The sequence below is a fragment of the Vollenhovia emeryi genome, unplaced genomic scaffold (assembly GCF_000949405.1).
Source record: "Vollenhovia emeryi isolate VEMERY1.0 unplaced genomic scaffold, V.emery_V1.0 DF939628.1, whole genome shotgun sequence".
Classification (NCBI taxonomy): Eukaryota; Metazoa; Arthropoda; class Insecta; order Hymenoptera; family Formicidae; genus Vollenhovia; species Vollenhovia emeryi.
Genome location: NW_011966738.1, coordinates 11,805 through 22,100, shown reverse-complemented (window position 1 = coordinate 22,100; position 10,296 = coordinate 11,805).

The following is a 10,296-nucleotide window of genomic DNA, read 5'->3' as shown; positions in this document are numbered from 1 at the left end:
CCTGTACTTACTCGTTGCAATCGATACGTAGACGTAATTGCTGATAGAAAATCGCATTGCCTCTGTACGTATTGTTTGTCTAAAATTACAAATAACAAGTGCAACTGTACCCAGTTATTAAAGGTTAATCAGCACTATATATTTTCAAAACTATAGTCTATTTCTTATAATTGTGGTAATTTTTAAGAATAAATAATTTTTGTATAATTTTTATGTTCATATATATACAGGGTGGTCTAAAAGTCCCGGAACGGTTGAATATCCCGAGAAATTGTGGGTGGATCGGAAAACGGAAAAATACGTATTTCCTATTTTTGAAAGAGCTATCGAATGATACCAAAATTGACCCCCCCCCCCACCCCCATCCCTGTGGGTGGAGCGGGGGACAACTTTAAAATCTAAAATGGGAACCCCCACTTTTTATAACAGATTCGCATTCCACGTTAAAAAGTACGTAAGTTTTGTCTGAAACATTTTTTTATTTGCCTAATACTTTTTGAGATATTCAAGAGAAAATTTATAACTTTCAGTGTTTAGCTTATGATATCTCGTTAACTATTTGTCAGAGGGAAAAGTAGTACAGGACTTTTTTACCTGATTTGATCTCAGGAATATGCTGCTGCAATAGTGCTCCAATTATGGAAAATTTTTGTGTATTGTACCATCTACCAAATTTACATACATAAAAATTTTTAATAATTAGAGCACTATTGCGACAGCATATTCCTGAGACCAAATCAAGTAAAAAAGTCCTGTACTACTTTTCCCTCTGACAAATAGTTAACGAGATATCATAAGCTAAACACTGAAAGTTATAAATTTTCTCTTGAATATCTCAAAAAGTATTAGGCAAATAAAAAAATGTTTCAGACAAAACTTACGTACTTTTTAACGTGGAATGCGAATCTGTTATAAAAAGTGGGGGTTCCTATTTTAGATTTTAAAGTTGTCCCCCGCTCCACCCACAGGGATGGGGATGGGGGGGTCAATTTTGGTATCATTCGATAGCTCTTTCAAAAATAGGAAATACGTATTTTTCCGTTTTCCGATCCACCCACAATTTCTCGGGATATTCAACCGTTCCGGAACTTTTAGACCACCCTGTATATAGACAATGTGCGTTCGGGACAACTCAATTATGAATCACGAGACGCGGTAGTGTCTCGCGCCAAGTATAAGCTAGCTAGAACCAAGCGCGCGACACCGCCGTGTAAGTTTACGCGAGTACGCGAGTTGACGGGCCCTCAGATTTTCGGTTCTCAACAACGGCTGATCCAACGAACTTCTAATTGCACTCAATCGATAGATTGGGTTCGATTTGTCTTTTGGAAGAAACTAATAGGATACGTATACGCATTTGCAGTAAGCAACGGATAGAACGGACGTCACTGTTACGAACAAATGCAAATAGATATATCCTGTCTGATTCCGCAGTTAGATGCGGATAGCCATTCAAAACACTGCGTATAGGAACGGATAGGATTCGTAATTATGTCTGCACATAGATTCAGATAAGTTTCATTCCATTAGGAATCAGTTAGATGCAGTTAGCCTTTCCCTACCGTTTTTGCGTACATAATCTTGTAGGTTTTGCAACATTTTTCATCTGCTTCTATCCGTAATTGCAGGGCCAAAAACGTATAGTAGAGCAGTCAGAAACCGATAGAATCCACGTTCTATCCGTTTCTAACGAAATTTTTACCAGGGATGTTACGCCAGTAACAATATCGCCTGGCCAAATTCTTCATTTTTGATATACCAAGGTGAGTATAGTGTAATTCTTTCAGAATTTCTGAACGTAAAGATGTCGGTATAAACATACGACGGCCTCTGAAGATAATACCATTATGCAAGTTGTAAACTGGATCATATGTTTTCCCGGATGCAAGTTCTTCTTTCAGTTTTGAAAGTTCTTTGTCCTTGCTTGTTTATTCAGCTATGGTTTTGCTCTTAATGGTAGTAGTTAAAATTTGGTTCATTAGTTGGTCGTTGATTTAGCATTGCTCTTGTTATCGTAACAAGAGGGAGATTGAACATTGCGATTGGCGCGACTCACCGATTCTAGGAAAGCACCGCGATTCGTGAGGAATTCTACGAATTCTTGTAACGTGGGAAAATCTTCTATAGAAGATCTTTTTAGCTCCCATTCTCTTCGAGATCCCTTATCGATCTTAGGAAGAATGATATGAATTAACAACGTATTCTAACTCCCCACGGGTTGCCCTAGCTTAGTCAAAGACTGCGTGCATTGCGAAACGGTGTCCAATAAGTTTCTTAAATCTACGTAAGACTCCTTAGTAATACAAGGCAAATCAATTAAATTTTGAATGAGATATTTAACTATGAACCTCTTATTCTCGTATCTCTGCTTTAACGCCACGCTATCTCATAGTTATCGTTGGTGAGCTCTAAAGCCGTTATTACCTTTGCGGCTTCACAGCTTAGAGCACTTCTTAAATAATGCAATTTTTGAACTGCAGATAGAGTCGCGTTAGATGCGATAAAGGATTCGAATAGATTGCGAAATGGTATCCACCGTTCGTAGCTCCCGTCAAATTTGGGGAGCTCGATGTTTGGCAATTTTACGTTCGGGCGGATTGCTGTTGGCTTAGCTGGCAGTATTCCCGGTTGTATTATTGCGGTGCCTGCCTGCCTGCCTGCCCGTTATCGAGCCTTACTGATTAATTGGTGATAGTGTTGTGCCCCGATTGCCGAAAGAGGTAACGAGGGCACTCAAAAGCAGTGTTACTGCAATTAGAATAACACTAGCGTAAGCATATTGCGCGATCGAGCCACAAAAGCCCGACCGCGCAACCTAATTAAATTCGGAGAAGAAGTCAGCAAGTTCTCGACCCGATTACGCATAACCTCGATCGAGTACCGAGAACGCTGACACCTCGATCATCGGGTTTAAAACCGGAGGAAAGCCCGAGATCGGGGCACTTGTCACTATCGCGCATCCGATAACATACTGTACGCGTTAAACACTTGTCCGTCAGGCCTTCGGCCTGCCGTTAACCAATCTTGTGAAACTCAGTTAAATAAAGTTAATAAGTGAGATCCAACGGTGCCTTCTTGAAGTGACCTCCGACCAGCCACATCCCATCAAAGAACCCCTTCGGTTCTCGTCAGAGAACACCTCCGGAGCGAGTAAGAAGGAAAATACACTGCGCACGGAGCGGCGCGGCAACAAAAGTGGTGGCAGCGGTGGGATTGTGAAAAACTGAGTCGAGAACACTGCCTCAGAGGACCAAGGAACAGCTGAGTAAAGACAACGAGGACTAGCAGAGGATTGCGAACGACACGGACACCCGGTAGCAGCCGACGGTAGCAGCCGACGAGCGATAACGCCGAGGGAAACCGGAGAAGCAGCCCTGACCAGCCTCAACCAGCCGACACCCGAGCGGCACTGAACTACGACAGCAGGATTGATCGAGAAATCAACATGCGTCTAATGTAAGTCGTATTAAGACTTTTGTAAAAGCGAGCGAAATTGCCGAAACGAATAAAAGTAGATGTCAGGGAGTGGCCCTGCGACACCGCGCGAAATTGATTCGTGGAGGCTGTTAAGTGAAGCAGTCCGAAAAGCGAACGAAAATCCGCGAAGTTCACACACGGTCAAACGCATACCGCGAAATAGACGAAACCGTGTCCGCCGAAATTTAGAGGAGTACTACACAAGCGAGGAGTCCGACTCCGACGCCACAGAAGTACCCAATCAGGAAATCGCGACTTCGCCCAAAGTGATCTTGATTTCCGATACGGAACCGGAAAACAGTCCGGCATATAGCCTGGTAAATAGGCACGAGTCCGCATTAAATTCAATCGCGACAGATAAACCCGATTCGAAAGAACAACGGGACATGGCGTACGCGATAGGAACGGATCCGAACGCAGTCGGTCAAAAAATAGACAAAGCGTTAGGGTTAGTAGCCGGGATTAACAGAAACAGTACACCGTTTAAAAGTGGGGTAGTATTGCCCACCGCGCAGAACGACGATATACGAGCTACAGTGTCCGAATTAGTAAGCGTAATACGCGACATGCGGATAGAAATAAGTAAAATCCAAGATCGCGAACGAATACGCGACCCGGGAAGGACAGTGGTAAAAAACACCAGCAGACGTGACGATGACATACTATCGCCAAGCCACTTGACACCGCCTGCACAATATTCCGGTCAGCCGGGAGAACGCAACTCGAACGGAAGATACATGTCCTTAAAGGAAGCACGAAACTCGATACCCCCGTTCGATGGAACCTCAAGCAAACTACAGGAATTTTTACGTGTCATAACTTACGCAGTAAAAAGTATCGATCCACTCGACGAAGGAGCACTATTAGAAGGCGTATTATACACCAAATTGAAAGGCAGAGCCTTGACAGATTTTCGTACTAGAGAGATTAGAGATTTTGAACAATTAAAAGAAGAATTAGTCGTGTGCTATCAAAGTAAGAAGAGCACTACGCACTAGCAGCTTGAATTCAACACGAAGCAAAGAACGGGAGAAACCGCGCAAGAATTTGGACTACGGACCGAAAAGTTGGCTAACGAATTATTCGAGTCCATGACAGAAAACATACGTCGCCCGTCAGGGGTAAAACAGGGCATCTTGGAGACGATAAAGCAACAAGCGTTGCAAAATTACCAGCTGGGACTGAGAGACGATATAAAACTGCTCGTCAGAGCCCGAAACTACGAGAACATGCAAGACGCCATAGCTGGCGCAAGTGCCGAGGAAAAATTTAATAGTCCGAAGGAAACGGCACGATATAGAAACGGCTATGCAAACTCGCAGCCGAAGGATAATAAAGCGAAAGTAACGTGTCACAAATGCGGAAAACCCGGACATTATAGCAGAGATTGCCGAAGCAGTCGATATGCAAATCGATTTCAGCTGCCGAAACCCGAGACGACACCCAGAATAAATGCGGTGGAGAAGCACTGCAGACATTGCAAAAAACCGGGACACGTCCAAGAGGAATGCTGGCAGTTGCACGGAAAACAAAAAAATAATAGCGCGAGATACGCTAAAAACAATTACTTGCACGGAAAAGCGAAAAGGAGCAACGATGAGAGTAATAAATACAAAGAAAAGAGCGCCAACTCAGCGGCAAGCAGTGACGACGATGAGAAGGATGAAAAGAAGAAGCGTCGCGCGCTCGAGTATCAGGTTGCACACGTGAAAGATACACCGAGACGTAACACGGGCTTAGATCTGATTAACCTGCCCATTCAGGAAACGAAGCAAGGAAAAGTGAGCATGCTATTTGACACAGGAGCCGCAATATCACTAATAAAAGTGAAACACTTAAAGGGCGAAACGCTAATCGAAGAAAACGAAATAACGTTAACAGGCATAACAGGTCACAAGGTAAAGACCTTAGGAAAAATTAACGCGACAATAAAGCTGAAGGAAGCACGAATAAAACACGCCATGTATGTCGTGAAGGATGACTTCCCCATGGAATATGATGGAATCATTGGAGTCGATTTTGTAAAGAAACAAAAGGCTAAGTGCGACTACGGAAGAAAACAGGTAACAATAGGACAGCAAGTCTTAAAACTGTACCCATACTGTAAATTAGCACTAAACCCACGAAGTGAAACGATCATACAAGTGGCTGATAAGAATATGATCGGCATAATACAAGCCGAGGAAACACGACCAGGAGTATTCATAGGAAATTGCCTGGTGGAACCAGAAAATTTTATATGCACAGCAAGCATTTTAAATACTACAGACGCGGTGATAGAGATGCCGATGCCGCAAGTAACCATAAAGGAAGTCGCTCAAAGCGAGACAGAAGAAATCAACGTGACACATACAGAATGTGTAAACGGAGAAATCCCAAGAAGCAAAAGGGTAACCGAGCTATTGCGCACGGAACATTTAAACTACGAGGAACGAAAATCAATAATCGAAATTTGCACTGAGTACAGTGATATATTTCACATGAACGGAGAACCTCTGACTTATACGGAAGCTGTAAAGCACCTCCGAGTAACTAGGGGGGGGGGGTCGTAAACGGGAGGAGAAGGCGACCCTCCAGACGACGAAGAAAAACCCCGAGATGAATCAGCAGAAGAATCGCCCACGAGATCGGGCACCGGACCTTCGGCAACCGATAACTCGCGGCAACCGATATCGGCACAGTTGACGCAGAACAGTAAGTAGGCTGGAATAGGCGCCGGCATTGACGGCACGCCACGAAGCCCATACAACAAGGCGAACGGGAAGACATGATAGACCCGAGAGACGAAACGAGAATGAAGCTCACGGCGAGCATCTTACAGGTGACATAATTAAAAGAATAAGATATAGAAACACCTGACGCAGCAGGCCCAAGATAACTGTTAGCAAGAAAAACCCCCCCGCGCACCTGCAACTAAAAAGCAAAGGGGACTTCAAAGAAAGTAACATAAACTCCTGTCTTGCAGGATGGGACTGGCATTGCTGCTACTCAGCACAAGAGCCGAGAAAGAGCCATGGGAAATCCACCGATTCGACCACGAACCGGGACTATATTTCGAAAAACTAGGCACACTGCAAGAAACCGAGGCAGAATGGAAACTGACGATAGACCTCGAAGTAAAAGCCCTAGGAGTCAGGCATCAGCAACTAATAGAGTTTGACGAAGACACTCGAGCCCTGTGCCAACACGCCTTCGCGGGCATCGAACCGTCGTGCGAAAACGTACTACAGATAGTAGCGAAACAGGAAGCACAGATCGCAACGGCCCTCAAGCGCCTGCAGACGCTGTACACCGCTAAGGAAAACAAAAGAGGCCTAATCAATGCGATCGGCAGCGTAAGCAAAACGCTGTTCGGCACGATGGATGCGGAAGACGAACGCAAAATAAACGAACAAATGCAATTACTGCAGGGACAACAAAAGACACTGCAACATGTTATGAAAAACCAGCTGAAGATACTGGATAAATCTATCGGGCACATAGAGACATTAGAAAACACCTTGACCCGCAACGAGAACATGATCGCGAACGCCACACGGAAAATGCAGGGTCAGGTTTCACGGCTGACGAACCGCGAGGATATAATAGAACACCTCGTGACAATAAGTGAGATAACGAACACACAGGCGAGAGACATAACTGACGTGACGGATTACTTGACTCACGCGAGACACGGAATAATTTTAACAAGACTGTTGCCGATAGAATTAATAATGACGGAACTTCGGGAAGCTGCGACATACCTAGGAGCAGGACAGCATTTCCCATTCAAAGTACAAGCCGAAAACTGGCAAACGATCCAAGAATACGTGAAGGTAGCCGCGTACGTAAACATGCCTCACGTGTACACCATCCTAAAATTCCCAATTGTAAACTACCCAATATACGAGGTAATAAAGACAACCCCATTTCCCGCCCACGAGCGAGACAATATATTCACATTTGTAAAAACGTCCGGAGATTTAATGGCGATAGATAGGGAAAATCACAATTATCTAATAATTAAGGAGCGAGAACTAGAGACTTGCACGCGAACAGCAGAAAAATACGTATGCAATCAAGCATTCCCGATATACCATGTAAGCGGAGACGCACCATGCGAGGTGCAAACCTATGTACAGGCCCCGGGCCACCTAGGCGCGTGCGAAAAACGACACCTTACAAGCAACCGGACCATTTGGATAACGGTAGAAGAAAAACACACTTGGTTATACTCCACGCGAGGAGAGCAACGAATCAGCGTCCAATGTAACGGACAGTCAGAAAGCGAAATCGCTATAAAGAACACAGGTAAAGTCACTCTACAAGACAAATGTAAACTAACCACGCCCGACGTGATCATGAAAACTAAAACACAAATAGGCAACAAAGTAGTACAGACACACCTACCGGGATATAATTTAACGAAAAACTCGGTCGACCCCCTGGCCGAAGGAAAACATCTAAACGTACAAAGTAACCTAAAGTTAAAACCCGTAATAACGAACCCGAAGGAACTAATAGAACTAAGCCTAAGCAAACGGGAACTCGAAAGAGAATTGGAAAACGGGACGAACGAACACATATTCGCGAGCAGATACGTCGCGTATTCGCTAAGCACGGGTATAGCAATAATTATAATTAGCTTAATAGGCCTAAGCGTATGGGCAATATACCGTAGAACGAAAAAACAACAGAATACACCAAACCATGTTAACCGCGAACCCGCGATGATGTACTAAGCATAAATTGTAAAGAAATATTGTAAGGAACAAGGAAAAGGGAGAGGGTAAACCCATGAGCGGAAAACTTCATCCCTCAGTTTTCCTTCTTCCAAAGGGGGAGGGATGTTGTGCCCCGATTGCCGAAAGAGGTAACGAGGGCACTCAAAAGCAGTGTTACTGCAATTAGAATAACACTAGCGTAAGCATATTGCGCGATCGAGCAACAAAAGCCCGACCGCGCAACCTAATTAAATTCGGAGAAGAAGTCAGCAAGTTCTCGACCCGATTACGCATAACCTCGATCGAGTACCAAGAAACCTCGATCGAGTACCGAGAACGCTGACGCCTCGATCATCGGGTTTAAAACCGGAGGAAAGCCCGAGATCGGGGCACTTGTCACTATCGCGCATCCGATAACATACTGTACGCGTTAAACACTTGTCCGTCAGGCCTTCGGCCTGCCGTCAACCAATCTTGTGAAACTCAGTTAAATAAAGTTAATAAGTGAGATCCAACGGTGCCTTCTTGAAGTGACCTCCGACCAGCCACATCCCATCAAAGAACCCCTTCGGTTCTCGTCAGAGAACACCTCCGGAGCAAGTAAGAAGGAAAATACACCGCGCACGGAGCGGCGCGGCAACAATAGGAATCTTCAAAGTTCGTTCTTTACGCGAGCTGAGTTTCCGATTCGTCTAAGTCTTCAATTTTCCACAACGCTTCAGCTCTTTCTATTCTACTATTTAATTCCGAACACTTGTGCACGCCTGTTTCCATCGCGATAATAAAATTCCCAAAGGCGGTGAGTTCCGTCTTAACCCTGCCTCTCTGTTTGATTAGTTTAGGTAAATCATCCATAATTATAAACATCCGCCAGATAGTCAATTTAAATTTATTTATGTTAAATCTTTGTTTATAATTTTATCTCGTTAACTAAAACCTTAGCGTCGTTGTATACAATTTTATCTAGTTAATCAAAACCTTAGCGTCGTTTTAATATGATATAATTTGTTTTAATATTAAAAATTTCATTGCTCATAGAAATATTGGTGTGACAATTTCTTCCAAACTTTTAGTATTTAACTGAGACAAGCTTGCCAGGAAATTATTATCATAATTATAAACCTTAACTATCGGCCTTAGCAGAAATCTCCGAAGGAAACAACAATGTGTGGCTGGAGATGATTACCGGTTGGACTTGCAAGAACTGACCTGCGATGGTAACAATATGAAGGAACCTTAATTATAATATTAATAATAGAATAGTATTAATTGCTAATTGTGCTTAAGAAAACTGCTCTTTGCTTGAACTAAATGTTATGCTTATTAGCAACACACTATTGCACTTATCTACCGTGACCGAGCATCTATTTATCGGCAAGTTCTTATAGCCCAGTCAAATTAGACACAAATAAGGCCAATCTTTGGAAAAATTCCCATAGGATTGGATTTTGGTATGCAGCTAGATATTGTCCTTTGAAACAATGTCTCAAAAGTCCCCATCGATACCACCCCTGCTAAAAATTTTATAGAGGGTGAAAGGGGGTGAAAAAGTTTTTCGCGAATATCTCTGAAAATACTGATTTTTCGGCATACATAGTTATTATAAAATTTGTAACTTATGAAATTTACTATAAAGAAGGTCTCATTACTTATTTTAGCAGAGCCAACCGTTTCGGAGATATTTGCGTGTGAATATACAACTCAGAATACAGACCTTATACATACATGATATACAGGGTGATTCAGAACAACCACTTGTCCTTAAAATGTCGTATTCTAAATTTAATTCTGAAATGATTTTTCCTCTTGCAAAATTTTCTCCGAAGCTTAGTTTTTGAATTATAAAGAGGAAAAGATATCGAATGACGGGCCAGATACTAGAGGCAGGCAGGAGCGGCGCGGCTCACCGTCGTCGCGGGCGCTTACGGCAAGAGCGCCTGCGACGACGCTGCCATCAGCTGATCGCGACGTGCTAGTACACACACACACACGCGCGCACGCGCACGCGCACGCGCACACGCACACACACACACACACACACACACACACACACACACACACACACACACACTCTCTCTCTCTCTCTCTCTCTCTCTCTCTCTCTCTCTCTCTCTCT